The sequence below is a fragment of the Cebus imitator genome, unplaced genomic scaffold, assembly GCF_001604975.1.
Source record: "Cebus imitator isolate Cc_AM_T3 unplaced genomic scaffold, Cebus_imitator-1.0 Scaffold110, whole genome shotgun sequence".
Lineage (NCBI taxonomy): Eukaryota > Metazoa > Chordata > Mammalia > Primates > Cebidae > Cebus > Cebus imitator.
The window spans coordinates 2,376,622-2,394,708 of NW_016107425.1; the positions used below are offsets into that span (position 1 = coordinate 2,376,622).

Genomic DNA, 18,087 nt, shown 5'->3' on the forward strand with positions numbered 1-18,087 from the left:
TTGAGACAGAGTCTCGCTCTGTTCCCCAGGCTGGAGTGCAGTGGCGCAATCTCGGCTCACTGCAACCTCCGCCTCCCAGGTTCAAGTGATTATGCCTCAGCCTCCTGAGTAGCTGGGACTACAGGTGCATGCCACCTCGCTGGGCTAAGTTTTGTATTTTTAGTAGAGATGGGTTTCACCATGTTGGTCAGGCTGGTCTTGAACTCCTGACCTCATGATCTGCCCGCCTTAGCCTCCCAAAGTGCTGGGATTACAGGTATGAGCCACCGCACCCTGCTGCAACCTCTTTCTCTTAAGCATGTGGGCTGATTTCCATGCTTGGTAGGATTCTATTATTCCATCCCATTGCCATGTAGAGCTCTGTACATACTTAGTAGATACTGGACTGACACAGTCCTGTAAGTTGCAGCCTTCACTTCCATGCAGTCTAGTTCAGGGATTGCAGTCTAGCCACTGGATGTGGCTAGCTGGAAACCAGGAACATTGGGACCTAATGAAAATTCTTAATTTGGCTGTTTTCTGGACTCTATAAAGTCAATAAAGTGAACCAGAATCTTCAATGCAGCCAGGTACAGATGCAGTCCAAAGAGAAGGCAAGAAATAGACTGCATAACCAGCCCAAACATATCTTAAAGACACCATTTGCCCTGTTGGAATTGTTCTGGAATGTTTTAGAACTGACACCATGATTAAACGTGGCTTCCATTCCAAACACAGAGGAGAGGCTACAAATGGGCAGAGGCCTGCGATGCATTTGCCTGTTGGCTCTAGTCCTGCCATTGCTCCTGCCTCTGCCCTTTGGCTGTGAGAGAAAGAATTCAGGGCCAGAGGATGCACCAATGGGTCCTCTCCTTTCCAGTTGTAATATTTGGTTCAGACTCATTCCTGAAATGACAATGTTCTTCCTTAACGTATTTCCCATCTGATCACACTATAGCTTGGAGCATGGGATGCTTTTTTCCACCCTCCATGATTGGGGAGTCTGCCTCTGTGTTTGTGTAGCCAGCAGGGAAAATGGCAGAAGTAAGAGGAAGTTTCTGTTGTAACTGTCTATTTTTAGTGGCTCATAAACTTCTCAATATTCCTTAGCCTGCAGCTACACATGCTTGGTCTCAGCCCAAAGGGAAGTTATTTTGGAAAGTTGGAGCAAAATCCTCTCCATCGCTGTTTGGGCTGGGTAAAGGAGACAGAAACAAATGGACTTTTGGAAAAACAGGTCTGTGACTCTGGGGCTGGTGTGGAACTGGCCGCTGGAATCCTACCTGACACGCCCTCCTCCAGGCTCCCGTTAGAAGGGGGCGCTGACTGTGGTCCTTTAATCAGCCATCCTTCCACCCACAGGAAAGTGGCAGCACCACTGCTGCTGGAGTGAGTTCTGATAGCGAGGTGGTCAATGGGCTACACTGTGGCATGAAAGGAGAATGAGCTGGATCTGAACTCAGGAAACCTGTGATCTACACAGACAACGGCCTCTTCCTGGTTATGTGGCCTCAGACAGATCTATTCCCTTACTCCGGGTTCAGTTGCCTCCTCTATAAAATGAAGCGGTTAGGCCAGTTCTCCAGCAGACACGTTCTAAAGTTCTAATTCTGATCTGGAACAAGAGGATAGAAGTAGATTTCATCTTGGGATGAAAATACCCAAATAACTGGGGGGATATTCTCTTTATCCTCTGGAGGCAATGCTGATAAGAAGCCACTGAGACCAAAAGGCAGGCTTTTCCTGAAGCCCACGTGAGGGATAATTTAAAAATTGAGGCTCTGGTGTACAAGCACATAGGATTTCTTGTTTGTGGGAATTCTGTGTCATTTCGCAGAAGTAAAGCTATTTATCCATCAAGGCAGGTGAAAATAAGGCTCAATTCTCTTTCTTCCAAAAGTACAAAGCCATTTGTTTATTTATTCATCTATTTCTTCAACTAATATTTATTGAGTGCCCACTAATTTTCACCTTTTCCTGTTTGAGTGGGAATGCAAATGGGTAGGGAAAGGGAAAGGGAAGGGAAGAAAATGGGTTGACACAGAAGACGGAGCTTGGGGCCTAGGGAGTACAGTGAACTTGAAAATGGTATCCTCCAGGAAGGACCTAGAGCATCGCTGAACTAACTGAGTGGCCAGATCCCCAGATTATATGTTTGTGCTTCCCACGTGCTTCCAAGTTTCAAAGGCAAATCCCCCAACCTGGCTGACTAGAAAGATGCAGGGCAGGATGCCATCTCACCTACATCAGCCTTCTCACTTCCTTGCTCTGTCATTCATTCCCAGGGAAAGCTCTGAGTTCTCACACATCCTCGGACAGGAAGGTAGGCGTGGACACATCTCTGTGTATCACAGAGCATGGCTGATAAGCACCAGCTGTTGGACCCTGTTTGGCCCAGAGCACCACATCCTCTTCCCTATCAGCTACTGCAGCAAAATTACGGACCTCATCTCAGGAGCTTTTGAGACAGAGAAGAAGGAATAGTGTGGGGAGCTTGATTGGGTTTCTTGCCAACCAGGCTAGACAGACCTGGTGTTGGTACTGCTGCTGTCAGAAGCTGTAGAGGAGTGGCGGCATCCTTCTTCTGAGGCTTTAGCATGAAACCAAGAGAAAGGAATACCTCTACTTTAATCAACCTGAGAAAGTGATACCAGAGCTTTAGAGTGGTCCTCCTCAAGCCTCCATGCGCACACAAATCGCCTAGGGATCTTGTTAGAAGGCAAGTGCTCAATCAGCAGGTCTGTGATGGTACCTGGGAATTTCCATTTTACCAAGCTTCTAGGTGATGCCTGAAGAGTTGGTCCATAGACCACATTTTGACTAACAAGGCTCTATTTTAGTCTCCCCAGCGCCCCTCCCCAGGGGTAGGAACACAATTGTGAATCAAGCTAGGCCAATAAAAACCTCTAAACATGGGCCAAAGGGTGGGCAACTGACCCCCAGAAGGCCAATCAGAGTTGTTTTTAGAAAAAACATGGCCGGGCGCAGTGGCTCAAGCCTGTAATCCTAGCACTTTGGGAGGCCGAGGCGGGTGGATCACGAGGTCAAGAGATCGGGACCATCCTGGTCAACATGGTGAAACCCCGTCTCTACTAAAAATACAAAAAATTAGCTGGGCATGGTGGTGCGTGCCTGTAATCCCAGCTACTCAGGAGGCTGAGGCAGGAGAATTGCCTGAACTCAGGAGATGGAGGTTGCAGTGAGCCAAGATCGCGCCATTGCACTCCAGCCTGGGTAACATGAGTGAAACTCCGTCTCAAAAAAAAAAAGAAAAAACAAATGGGGTAGGGGCTGGTCCATACAGAACTGAGAAAAGGAAAGCTCTATCCTCTAGTTGCTAAAGGGTAAGCCAGAGCCGTTACTAGTAATGATTCCCATCTCAAGGAGAGAAGATGCAACAGCTATGCAAGAAAAGGGGAACAGAGGAACGGGAGGATCTTGACTAGTTCAATGCTCTGGTTCTAGTCGTCCCTAAGGACAGCTCCACCTTCTTGTGGTTTTTCTCGGTGAGCTTGCAAATTGCCTTTTATTGCTTAAACCAGTGGTTCTCAACTTGGCCGCCATTAGGATCTGATGCCAGGGTCTCTCACCTGGGGAATTGGATTCAATTGATCTGGGATAGGACTTGGGCATAGGTAGGTTTTAAAGTTTCCCTGGTGATTTGAATGCATTGCCAAGATGGAGACCTGCTGAATTAAGCTCATTCAGTTGGATATCCATCACAGCGACTGAGAGAGTCTAAAGTGAGGAACCACTGATCAGGAACCACTGATCTAGGAGAGGAGTCAGACTCAACAGGAAGGCTGGGACAGACTTCCAAGAGGACAGCATCTACAGAGGGCCTGAAGAGAGGGAGGCTGTGGGCAGTACTCCAGCTTTTAGTGACCTCTCTGCTTCCTAAATTCTGTACTGTAAGATGCCATCTCTGAACCATGTGTAGTGCTCAATCTTATTTTGATCTTTGTTTCCAAGGTGTTAGCTCTTGCTCCAGATCCTATGCTCCTTAATGCAGGGATGGTATTTGTTGCCTCTTTGCTTTCTTGCAAAGCATCAGCCTCTGTACGTACCTTTACCGGCATTCCCACACGGGATAAATGGGCATCCCAGCATATGCCATCATTGGCTGGCCTCAGCTTTCAAACCTGTCTTCCTAACTTCCTCCTTGACTGTGAAGAATTCCGAAGGCTGCTGACTGTGTTCTCAGCATGGGTTTTGGAGGAGGGGAGTGGAGGCGGAGGTGAAGGCAGAGGCTCACCAAGTGCTCACTTTATAGTTCAGACCCACATCTTAGTTCAGAGTGGATGGAACATGCCAGAAGTGGGAGATCAAGGGGTTTGTGAATTCTTTTGCCACTTAGGTTCAACAACTTGTTCCCTTGAAATAGAAATAGCTGCTAGCATTTTTTTTAGTCCAAGTTCAGGCCCTTTTCTCTGAAATGCAGTTGCCTGTGGAAAACTGACACTCCCTAACGAGTCCTTAACAACTGCCAGCCCCAGAGCAATCGTCATGATTCTGCAGGCTTCTTGCTGAATTCCAGCGATGGTTTCTGCCGGGACCTGGGAACAGATGTGCACTGGAGCTCTTTGGGTGGTATCCTCTCCCTTTCCCTTGGGAGGACTTGCCCTGGGAGGCTTCCAGGCAGATCTTCCACAGCGGTGTGTGAGGAGTCCCAGGGAGTGGGTGTAGCATTCTCTGGAGCCTCAGGGCAGTTCTCCCTGAACTCAAAGAATCTTAAGCACAATAGGGGACTGAGCTGACAGTTAAACAGACATGTGCCTTGCCAAGAAAGCGCGCACACACACACCTGCACACTCTTTAACATGTAGAAAATCTTCCACAAATGTAAACACTGTCATTCTTCTTGGGTCTTATTGCATGGATGAAGGCAAGAACATATATAAGACAGCTCCCATCAAAGGTCCTCTAATTAAGAGTCCAGGGCTTAGCTGTGGTATTCTAGACTATCATGCTACTACCTTGCTGTGTGACTTGGGGTAATTCAGTTAACTTCTCTGGGCCTCAGCTTTCTCATGACTGGGTATCTGTGGTCCTTTCTAGCAACACTTTTACAATTTGGCAAATTATTCTTTAACGAAGGTCAATAGTTTTCAAATAATAGATGTGGGAAACTAACTACAATTATTGGCAAGAGTATTAGGGAGCTATTTCCAAGCGACTTGATTCTGCATAGATGTCAGTTCTTTTAGTTTGTGGAGACTTGGCAGAAATAAAAGGCTAATTGGGAAGAAATTGTAGCCTTCTAGTTGTAGCCTTGGTGTATTAAATGGATCCCCTTTGGCTTAGTGAGATAGAGAATTCATTTTTTCTAGCTCATTTGAGAATTTTTATTGTGCTCTGTTTCTCTCTCTCTCCTTCTTCCCCCAGGCTCAATGACAGCCGGAGGTGACCTGTCCCAGCACACCTAGGAAGGACATGGGAGTGGGGTGGGGGGAGTCTAGTCAAGTCAGCAGCTGTTGCCTGCACACTCTAAAAGGGCACTAGATAAATAGCAAGAGATACCTTCCCGGAGAACTGCTCCTCCTGGGCCATTCCACAGGGGTGGAATCCAGCCAGTACTTCCCAGCTGGCTCTGAAATTGGATGCCTTAATGATTGATTTCCTCATCTGACTCCAAGACTTGCATGCTGGAGTAAAAGGGACACCTCTCAAGGGTGTGATAATCCACACTTCCTAATAGGTTTCCAAATACCCCTCTTCTCAGTGTCTTTCTTGGTTGATTGCAAATCTTTCTGTTGATAGCCTAAAAACACCCTTGATGTTATAATGAAGTGGGTTTCTAGTTTTTTCATTTCCAGAATATGAAGGATTCAGAATCCGTGTTTTACCTCCCCATACTCCCAAAGTATTTTGTGTCCGCTTCTCTGTTGCCACGTAGCATGGTTGCATTTTGATTATTTGTATACTTTTCCCTCATTTAATAACCATGTCCTCAAGGGTAAGAACTATGCCTTATTCATTCCTGCAGACTCAGCAACTAATGGCATAAAGTTTACAGCACATTGTAGGTGTTAACTAAATGTTATTTCAATGACTGCTTTGCATGAACTATATCACAGAATTTGGGTGATCTTTCAGAGAAAGTGAGACTCTCAAGAGTCAAAATACAAAGAATTGCATGGTTTTAAGTTCTTAGTAGGGGGAGTACATTTAATTCCATGTTCAGAGGCCAAGTTAACTTTTATCAATATAATCAAATTATTAATTAAGTCAATTTTCTTTGCTTTTTCTTTCTTCTCTTTTTTTTCCCTCGTTTCAAGTTTTAATCAAAGCTTGTATATAAGATTACTTTATTCCTGCATCTTCTCAATTGTTTCTTCCTGTATTTGCTCTTTTCCTTTCCTACTTGGCGAGATTTGGCTTTCCGTTTAAGAATCTTTTTGCGGTCTTTGTCCAGTTTTAGCCTAGTGATAACCACCTTGCTGGGGTGAATGCCTACGTGGACAGCTGCGCCATTAGCCTTTTCCTGCTGCACCTGTTTGATGTAGATTACATATTTCTTCCTGTAAACCTGGACTACTTTGCCAATCTCCTGACCTTTGTAGTGTCCTCGTACAACCTGAACTTCATCATCCTTTCGGTTGGGCATGGATCGCACGTTGTACTTCTGTCTCAGCTCTTTGGAAAGAGAGGAGGACATCGTCTTCCTGCGAATGTGGGAAGGTCCATTGAAATGCCTTTTGCGATTCTTGCTTCAGTCAGAAGTCACAAAGGGATTGAACTTCATTTTGGCAGCTCCCGCTTAGGTGATGGCTGCAAAAGATTTTTTTTTTTAGGAGAAATTTTGCTCTTGTTGCCCAGGCTGGAGAGCAGTGGCGCTCCCAACCCCAGGTGATCCACTGGGCTCCCAAAGTGCTGGGATTACAGACGGGAGCCCAGCCTCTTTAACTATTTTAATGAATGGTATTCGTCCCCATTCAATACAAATCTGAACCCATCCTTCTATAAGGAAGCCCCTCCCAAGATAAGAGTTTTAATCCATTCAAGAGGGAAGAGCCCTCATGACCTAATCACCTCTTCAAGGTCCCACCTCTGTATACTGTCACAATGGCAGTTAAATTTCAACATGAATTTGGGAGGAATCAGACATTCAAGCCATAGCAGAAGGGAAAGAGGAGAGGTGCTGTGCATGTCATTACTAGTATCTTCAGAAGCACTGAGAGTATCTGGTTAATTCTATCAGGCATTGAGAGGTTTGGTTGTTGTTTTTTGTTTTTTTGAGATGGAGTCTTACTCTGTCGCCTAGGCTGGAGTACAATATTGTGGTCTTGGCTCACTGTAACCTCTGCCTCCCAGGTTCAAGTGATTCTCCTGTCTTGGCTCACTGCAACCTCCGCCTCCCAGGTTCAAGTGATTCTCCTGCCTCAGCCTCCTGAGTAGCTGGGACTACAGGTGCCTGCCACCATGCTCGGCCTGGTGTTGTTTTTAAGAACCCTGATGAAGCCAGGCATGGTGGCTCATGTCTGTAATTCCAGCAGCACTTTGGGAGGCCGAGGCGGGTGGATCACAAGGTCAGGAGTTCGAGACCAGCCTGGCCAATATAGTGAAACCCCGTCTCTACTAAAAAAAAAACCCACAAAAATTAGCCAGGCGTGGTGGCGTGTGCTTGTAGTCCCATCCACTCAGGAGGCTGAGGCAGGAGAATTGCTTGAACCTAGGAGGTTGCAGTGAGCTGAGATCGTGCCACTGCACTCCAGCCTGGGTGACAGAGTGAGACTCTGTCTCAAAAAAAGAACCCTGATGAACAAATCTCTTTATAGGCTAGGCACTCCCCTCACCATCTACCCAACCCCTCTCCCTACCTCAACAGTGAGGACAGGGTTCCATCACCCACACTAGCTCTCCTCCTTTCCCCAAGCGGGCAGTTCTCCATCTACAGGGATTAGGCAAACTTTCTGGCTTTACGTTATCCTGGTGTCTTCAAACATGGGTACCAGAGCCACGTTCATTTTAAGGATTGTTTTTCTGTTTATGAACAGGAAGACAGGTGACAACCCTTATAAGGTGCATAGAGCCAGGTAATGTGGCTGGGGATCAGCGTCCAATTAGGGTGAAAGTGAGGACAAGGCATGCAAGTGCAGGGCTGGATCTGATCATGTCTTTATTTACATTTCGATATTTTGTTCATGCTGGGTGTTTGCATTAAAATATTCTCTTGCTTTCTGATGTTTTTAGTACCCCCTTACATTTTGATGAAATCCAGTGTTGCAGTCACCAGCACTGTCAGATTAGATTCAGTTGTTGAATTGGGTTTTTTTTTTTTCCACAAATACTGACTGCCAGTGAATGAATTGGTTTTTTTTTTTTTTTTTTAAATGGTTTCAGAACAGATCAAGGCCTTGGCATTTGCATAATACACTGATGCCTCATTACTTCTGAGTTAACACAGATAAATTAACAGTGCCTGGCGCAGGTGAGAAACTCAACCACTGTAAGTTTCCTTTCTTCCCCTGTCAAGGGTGGCAATGTCTCAAAGCTTCAGGGAATCTTCTCCAGCTTAATTAACATGTATAAATGAAATATGATAGGTGAGTAGGTCTCTGTGGATCTCTTCTCCACTGTGATGGAAGGATTGATTTTACTTCTGATGTAAGAAAACTGTTTGCCTGCCTGTGGCCTCCCGTGGCACTTCATCTCTCCTGGATTATGGCCCTTCCACTGCTAGTGTTATCTACGCCCGTGTTTGCCTCCCACAGGACTGTGAGTTTCTCTATGCAGGGATGTTGTCTTATCCTGTTTCTCCTTGGCAGTGCCCAGCCTGGACCTGCTTGATAAACATGTATAGAGTGAAGGAATCAATTGGGTAGTGTTTCCGACATATGCAAAATGTTTTTGGAAGACTCCTTATTATGCTGCTTTTTGTTGGCCTAAACTTTTTGTACCAGAAATTCTTTAACAAATCAGAACCAAATGCATTCTGTGAATGCTGTCTAGCTCTCTCTTACTGTATTTTCATTTGTGAATGTTCAATATATGCAGGGTCTGGCCATTTAGGAAAGTCAGTTTTTGGCCAGACTGCCTGTCACTTGAAATCATTATTTTGGTGACTGAAAGTTTTTGTCAATTAATCAGGACCTTTTGGGTTTCAAGTGACAGAATCTAACTCAAATTAGCTACGTAAAAGTAAGAATTAGCTCAAATACCAGAAAAGTCCAGGAGTGGGTAGCTGCTGCAGGAGTTGAAATGATATCATCAAGCCCCATCTCCCACCACTGGTGAAGATGGTTTCAAACATCCTGGGGCTCACATGCAGCCTGTTTAGCAACTCCCAGTGAGGAAGAGCTTCTCCACATTAAGTCCACCAGGAAAGTCCTGGGAGAGGACTAAATCATATGCTCATGTGTGAACCCATCACTGGAGCCGGAGGTAATGGGCCACCGCTATTCCCACACCTGTGGCAGAGGAGGGGTAAGGGTCAGCTCCAGCTGAACTGTATGAACTGTAGGGCCTGAGCCCCTCAAGGGAAAGGGGATCTCCCTTACAGAAGAATAGGGTAGGTTCTGGGCAGGCAGAAACAACAAATGCCTATTACTTGTTTTGTTTTGTTTTGTTTTTTGAGACAGGCTTTGCTCTGTTGCCCAGGCTGAAGTGCAGTGGCATGATCTCAGCTCACTGCAACGTTTGCTTCCTGGGTTCCAGTGATTCTTGTGCCTCAGCTGGGACTACAGGCACACGCCGCCATGCCTGCCTAATTTTTTGTATTTTTGGTAGATATGGTGTTTTACCATGTTGGTCAGGCTGGTCTCACACTCCTGACCCCAAGTAATCTGCCCACCTTGGCCTCCCAAAGTGCTGCGATTGCAGGCATGAGCCACCACACACGGCTGCCTCCTGCTTTCTTAAATCAGACATGACACTATATTTGTTACATTTGCTTATTTTCCATTTAATTTTCATTTTTGCATTTAGTCTTATTAACATATCTTCACTTAAGCCACTAAGTAGACTTAGAGCAGTTTTATGGTTTTGACCTTAATCTTTTTTTTTCCTCTGGGGGAAATTTTTTCAGGCCTTTTTTCAGGCCTGTTCTTTTAGTTTTCCCTCCGTCTTAATCTGCGTTTCTTGATTTGCCAGTTTCTCCCTTTTCATCCTTGGCTCAGTGGTTGCTCTTCATTATCCCTGGTGGATTTTGGGCTCCTGGTTATTAACAATAGTATCACATGTGTGTTGTGTGCATGCATGGGTGCGTGTGTGTGTGTGTGTGTGTGTTGTTTTGAGTGTTGACCATTTTCAAATGTCATTTCTAATGACTTGAGCAAGCTGTCTCGTTCCACAAGGCCTGCTTCTGAGAACCCCCAGGTGCACATGGTCTGGGTGTTTGGGGAAGGAATGCTGATTCTCTGTTCTCACACCACCAAGCATTTGCATGTGTTCTGTTCCCTCTCTCTGAAATGCCCTTGCCTGGTTTATTTCTACTTGTCCTTCAAGTGTCTAATCAGGCCTCATTTCCTCTAGGAAGCTCCCAGGCCATCCAGTCTGGGCTGGAACAGGGTTCTTTCCTAATCAGCCAGTGCAGCCATTTATAGAGTCAATTGTTTACTGCTCAGTCATTTCCGATTGGTGAGCTAAAGATCCTGAGTATTACCTATGGGGAGAGCCCCTCCTCTGAGTTCCACTGCATCCCATGTATATATCCCTATTTGCTCATTATCATGCTGTTTGATATGCACCTGTTTGTTTATTGTACTCTCCTAGTAACAGGTGAACCTCTTGCAAATAGGGATTTTAACTCTATTCCTAGTATCAGAGCTTAGGAAGTCTAGGATAACTGTTTGGGAAACAACCCACCCCCTCTACTCAGAGCCTCTCGCGCTCTGCTGGAGGTCCCTGCTGTTCCCAGCACACATCCATTACAGCATCATTGCCATTTGTTTATGTGTCTCATTTTCCCCATTGCATTGTAAAGTTCCTTGTGTTAACCAAGTGGTCTTTATTTGTGTCTGTTATCCGGCCCATAGTGCAATGCCTGGCATATATAGTGGTGCTAAATAAGTGTAGAAAAAATATTTTAAAACTTATGTCTCTTTAAAAAGTTCAGAGTGGCAGATTATTATATACCTTTTGGTTTGTATCTTCTGGAGTGCTTGGCTTGTTTAATATGACTTTTATCAACACTTGGTTTAGATATTCCTTAAACATCCTTAGGTACCAGACTGTTAAGTTGCACAACTATACTTCTGTTATTCTTCAAATTAGGAGGAGAATAAACTCAGACAATGGGCACAATCTGGGCATTTTGTTGGTCCCACAGTCCTATTAAATCCTGGGATATGTCTTCATTGGGCACCTCTTTCAGTGAGCGGGATTCTCAGACCTCAGACTGGTAATGCAAGGGAATGGGGCTGGATTTGGAGTCCATCAGTGAGGGCAGCGGTAGGTCTGCATCAAGTCCACACTTGTAGGTGGAGAATTCAGAAGGGAGAAGAAGCCAGAGGGAACCCTGAAAGGGGGTACTGGAAAGACTTGCTGAGGCAATGGGATGCAGCAAAGGCCTTGTCACTGCACACTCAAGACTGAGTCTATGGGTGGAAAGGGATTGTCTGGGGCTACGAGTGAGCACTAAAATAGACAGAAGGAGGCTGACTCCTGGCTACATGCAGTGACAAGATTGAGGGCCACCACAAACACGCCATGTGTGTCAGAGGATATGAATGGAGAAGGCGGAATACCCAAGACAAATATACCCTGAACTGGTCTCAGCCAGGGTGTCTTTGGGGCCCAGGGTGGGGACCACACAGGCTGCAAGGTAGTGGTTGTTGCTCTCCTCTGTGTTCTGAGCAGCCCAGATTCTAACAGTGCTGCTCCTCATCCTAGAAGGAGGCAAAACCAGCTCAAATAAATCTGATCAATAATGTGTCAGTTGCTGTTCAGATAAAAGCGCGCAGACCAACCCTGGCTACCCAGTCAGTAATTCACACACACTGAACGGCAGTGGGCTCACAACCTATGCTGGGCAAACTGGGGAAGATTGGGATGAAACTCTAGAGAAGAGGAAATGGGAAAGCATGCATCTTTTTTTTATAATTGCAATTGAGTTTAGTAGGATTTTTGAGTATGGAGAAAACAGACTTGAACCACTTTCCTCTCGGAAGGAGACATTTTCTTTCCCAGCCAGTTTACGTCAGAGTAGAAGATGAAGCTTTGATAAAACAATGTCTTTATTTCCTATGTATATTTCTTTGTTCTGAAAAGAGCACTAATGTGTTTTCATGTTGGGTTCAAAGAAGAGATTGTCCTGTAAAAGTCACAGCTCCCTTGGAAGGGCAACCAGGATGTAAAATCATTTCTACTAAATCTTCACCCTTCCAAGCTGAGAATTGGATTTCCTGAACCAGAGTGAACTCTCTGGCTCAGGTAGTTTTTAATTAAAGCCATTTATATTCAAAGAATGTGCACACATGCAGGCTCACACAAAAATCAATGAAGTCAAGAGAGGAAACAGAAAACACTGAATGTCATTGAGAAGCACTTATGTGGCAGGGCAAAAAAAAAAATTTAATTTCATTTTTGTTTCAAATATTTGTATCCATGGCTTAATTTCAGTCAAAATTCAAAATGTGTTCCATGCTATTTACTGTTTTCCCCCTTTCCAGCTCTACTCCTACAAAATAAGGCTACGTTTCATCCTGGATCAGGCATTGTTTCTTATTTTTTCACATTTTAACAAGTATAGAGTTTGAGTGTCCAGGAGAACACATAGAATAATTTGCTACCACTTTCTTTCAACCAACTCAGTGGGAATGAGTTATTAATCAGCGTCCCCTGACACAAGCTCTGCCGTTTTGTCATTTTCATGAAGTTTGCTGGCATATAAATATAACCCCCACATTCTTTTATGAAATACATAGATGCAATAAAATAGTTGCTTTGGTTCTTTTCTGGAGGCAGAAGGAGAAAAATGTCAAACTCTCATTGTTCAGTGTTTCCAACAGACCCCTTTTGTATAACCAGGATGACTCCAGCACAAAGTTCTGAACTGCAGATAATAGCTTAAAAGGCTATCTGAACCCATTCTGTTATGTAGATGAAAGAAAGTCTTTAAAATTAATCTATGGCATCTCTGAATAAAAAAGAAGGGCACTCATCCAACTCATTTCCTTGGGCCAAAACAGTGAGCAAGCAGACCAAAAATGCCAAGATTTTGCTGCTCAAAAGCCAGAGTCTGACGCGGTGCAAGCACAGCAGATTAGCAACCAGAGTTTTACTTCTGACCTGTCACTGTTTGAAAATGTGCAACGGCGTGCTATTATTCAGTGTTATCAGTAAACTAAGAGGTAAGGTAAGGCATCTGACTAATTGAAGCGTAGCATACTAAGAACTGTTTTGTAACAAAATATTATTTTATGAGATGTAAATATTTTATGGAGATAAAAGAATCCTTTTTTAAAAATTAGACCATCTGTTAGAAGACGGTCTAAACCAAGGGAAGTAACAGAAAAACTATATTTGTCAAATTAGGATGAACATACTGGGAAATATGTGTGACACATCACACGAGTATTAATTTTATTAATAAAATACTGTGTAAATTTATTTATATTATAATAAATGTTATATTAAAGAATTAAATGGAAACATGACCAAAATGAGAGGTTTATTTATTATTTTTAAAATTTTGGATTCAGGAGGTACATGTGCAGAGTTGTTACATGAGTGTGTTGTTGTGGTGCTGACATCTGGAATACAAATGGTCCTGTCGCCCAGGTGGTAGGCATAATACCCAATAGGTAGTTTTTCAGCCCATTCCCATTCCCTCCCTCCCTCCCTCATCTAGTTGTTCCGTGTCTATTGTTCCCATCTTTATGTCTATGTGTAGTCAATGTTTAGTTCCCACTTATAAGTGAGAATATATAGTACTTGATTTTCTGTTCTTGCATTAATTTGCTTAAGATAATGGCCTCTTGTCACATCCATGTTGCTGCAAAGGACATGATTTCACTTTTTTATGGCTGCATAGTATTCCATGGTGTCTATGTACCAAATTTTCTTTATCTGATCCCTGTCGATGGGCATTTAGGTTGATTCCATATCTTGGCTATTGTGAACAGCACTATGATGAACATGGAAATGCACATGTCATTTTGATAGAATGAATTATTTTTCTCTGGTTATACCCAGTCATGGATTGCTGGGTAGAATGGTAGTTCTGTTTTAAGTTCTTTGAGAAATCTTCAAACTGCTTTCAACAGTGGGTGAACTAGTTTGTATTCCCATCAAAAGTGTATAAGTGCTCCCTTTTCTCCGATGCATCTGTTATTTTTTGACTTTTTAAAACTTGTCATTCTGACTGCTGCGAGATGGTATCTCATCATGGTTTCATTTGCACAAAATAAGAGATTTAAATAATTTTTGAGTTAATGGCATTACTTAAAATGGCATCTGCCATTAATGGTATTCAGATGAAAAGGAATGGAAGCACTCAATTATCAGACCTAATCAGAGGAATTAGTTACAAAATAATTATGCAGATCAATGCTGTTCCTGTATGCAAGCAATAAACAGAAAATAGAATAAAAATATAGATTCCATTGATAATAAGACACACATACCATAAGATGTATAGAGTGCTATGTCTGAATGTTTGTCCCCCACAGATTCATATGTTGGAACCTGATACCCAGTGTGATAGTGTTAGAAAGTAGAATACTGTCCTGACAAAAAATAATTTAAAACTTAGCTGTGCATGGTGGTGTGTGCCTGGGGTCCTAGGTACTTGGGAGGCTGAGGTAGAAGGATCTCCTGAGGCTGGGAGGTCAAGACTGCAGCAAGTCATGACCATACCACTGCACTCCTGCCAAGACAACAGAATGAGACTCTGTCTCAAAAAAAAAAAAAGACATAATATTATTAATAAGCCAATCCCCCAAATTAAGCTCTGATTTCCAACACATTCCTAATAAAAGTCAATGGGATTTTGGAGAAAACCTGACAAAAATGTTCCAATACGCTTCTGAAAAAAATTCCATGTAAGGACCAGGCACAGTGGCTCACGCCTGTAATCCCAGCACTTTGGGAGGCCACGGTGGGCAGATCATGTGAGGTCAGGAAATCGAGACCAGCCTGGCCAACATGGTGAAACCCTGTCTCTACTAAAAATACAAAAATTAGCTGGGCATGGTGGTGTGAACATTTTAAAAGAAGATTTTGAATAACATTAGGAAGATCTACTAGCTTTAAATCTCTGCTGGAAAGTTACTGACAAAATTTTTTTATAATAGGTAACATTAGAATGAGAATTTTCTCTCTCTCTCTTTTTTTTTTTTTTTTTATGAGATGGAGTCTTGCTCTGTCCCCCAGGCTGGAGTGCAGTGGTGCAACCTTGGCTCCCTGCAGCCTCTGCCTCCTGGGTTCAAGCGATTCTCCTGCCACAGCCTCCTGAGTAGCTGGGATTACAGGCACACATCACCACGCCAGGCTAAGTTTTGTATTTTTGGTAAAGTCAGGGTTTCATCATGTTGGTCAGGTTGATCTCGAACTCCTGACCTCGTGATCCACCATCTCGGCCTCCCAAAGTGCTAGGATTACAGGTGTGAGCCACTGTGCCTGGCCAGATTTTCTCTTTAATAAGAGCATCAAGACCCAGTTAGCTAATGCCTTCATTCAGTATTTCTCAAATTTGGTTAATTTATAAACAGCTTTTCAAGGAAAAAATTATTAGCCCAAGTGACGACTCAAATTTTTTTTAAGTAACATTACTTCATTACCATCAAATAAAACTAGTTATATACTTCTTAGGTTTTTGACCTTTAAACAAGTATAATGCTAAAATACATTTATCAATTAAATATCCATAATTATAAAAATCAGTGAAATTCAAATGAGGAACATTTTTAAAATGTGATAGATGATACTGTATGGAAACCAAATTGCTGGTGTTGGATTGAATAGGAGGAAGGTGTGTCTGATTGTTTCATGTTTCACTTGATGCTTTTGATCTAGAATATGATGAGCCATTATTTGAGGCTTAATTGTTCCCATCACTGTTATTTTTAGCTCTTATATTTGTTTTTATCCATTGATCCACTGTTGATTGTCCAATCAATTTAGTACATTGTCTTGTATACAATGTTGTGTACAGTGCTGCATAAACACTGAAAGTTTAGCACCAGTTCTCTTGGAAACAGAAACACAGATAATGAACTCAAGGCAGTTTTAGTTACAAGATGGTTGGCCTTACGGGCCAAAACACTCTGATAGGACTTTTCTTAGATCATAATCCAAAGGAAAGTCCCAAGTTTTAAAAATTATCTCAGAACTTATGAATCTCAGTTTGAGAAAATATTACCCTAGCTTATTTCAACTAATAATTGATTAAAAAAAAATTCCAGAATAGCAGAAGAAATTGGGTAGTATTTTTTTTATTATTGTATGTGAGACTTTGTGACATTGATCTATATTTTCAACACCCATCTTGGGCATGGACTGACTGATCCTCCTTTGAGATGGGCACTGCTAAGCCTATTCTGCAGATGAATAAATTGAGGCAGACAACAGCACTTCAGGGGCACAGAGAAAGTTGTGGTGAAATTTAGGTTCGAGGCCAAAGTTGTGCCAGAGAGGGAGAGTGAGGAGCAATGACAAAAATTGCTCAGGCTTGGCTTGCTCTGACACTCATTTAAGCCTTACCTTTTTGTCTTCCTCTAGCTAAAAAGAACTCATTAGCATCCCAGACCACAATGCAGGAGCCTCATCAGGCACTGTGCTCAACACACACTCCATACCTGACCCCCTTGTGTTCTATTCAGCTGCGAGGGATGACATGGAAACTCATCGCTTTTCTGAGACCATGAGAACCAGCAGTCAGCTTGCAAGATGTTATCCCCTTCTAATTGTAGGTCCACAAACGGTGAATGTTTGCCATGGGAAGCTACTGTTCTTTCCCAAACGCAGGTGTCCCTTCTTCTTGAACAGCTGCCAGGAGCTCAGCAGCCTTGGAAGCCCTTCAGATAAATAGCACCTGAGGTTACATAGCCTCAACTGTGGCGTGTAGAGACACAGCCTTCAGGTATCTGGGCGTGGACTTGCGTTAGTCATAGGGAGACTAGAGAGACTGTTCCTTCAAATCAGACCAGTTTATAACCACCTCCCCAAATAGCAGGGGAACAGCACTCTAGCCAAAGTTGCTATTGTAACCAAAGGAAATAACCAGAGAACATAGAGCACCATACTGTGCCAAGTAGATTCATTATGACTGGTAAATAAGATAACATTTAGGATTAAATCGAGCTTTCCTAGGCCTGAGACTTTTCTGCAACTCCACAGAATAGCACTGGAAAATAATTTCGGTTTGATAGTTCTTATTATTAACTCCGGTCAGGGCTGGAGTCCTGTTTTTAAATTGCCAGATCTGACTTGTTTGCATGTTTGAGGTAACCTGACAAAAGTAGTCACAGAAAACCAGGTTGCTCTTTGTCTACACTTATTATTTTTGTTTTCAGGACCCCAAAAGTGAGCTTAATACCTTATTAATAGGAAGTTTGACTTATGATCTTTAATAAGGAAATTTTAAGCATTAGTCAAGGTTTGAAAGCCAAATACTTATAAACATGTTCCTACAGGCATAAAAGGGAGGATGTAAACCAAACTGTTAACAATGATTATCTCAAGGGAGAGGCATTGGATGGGGTGGGAAATGTCACTTTCTGTTTTGTCTAAGTTTCTTTGTTTAATACTGAGCATGTGACTCATACTTTATTTTAAAACAGCTTTTATTTAGAATAATTGCATTCACTTATGAAAAATTAAACTGGATTCACACTTATGTCACAAGCAAGCATGATTCAAGGCATATTAGAATAAGTTGATTTGATTTGATTGACTTTAGAGGGAATTTGTGGAAACAAACCAACATCATTCAGGGTAGAGCCTCTTCCTATAGCAGGAGGGATGGCTTTTCTCAGTCTTCTCATCCAGACCTCTGGACTGAGAAATGGTATGAAACCGGGCAGATTGCAAGGCCTTGTATGGAACTTTGGTGGCAGTGACCGGTGATTACTGCGCCCCATGAAGGCAGAAGATGCAGCCTCAGTGGAAAGCCACAGAATTGCCCCAGCGTCTGCCAAGTGTTTGCTCTACAACTGCATGATTTGT

At 43.1% G+C, this 18,087-nt stretch overlaps 1 pseudogene; it reads right to left on the reverse strand.

The window, feature by feature from the left end:
* Nucleotides 1-6,287: 6,287 nt before the first annotated feature.
* On the reverse strand, nt 6,288-6,724 carry LOC108311031 (annotated as a pseudogene).
* Between the last annotated feature and the right edge of the window lie 11,363 nt (nt 6,725-18,087).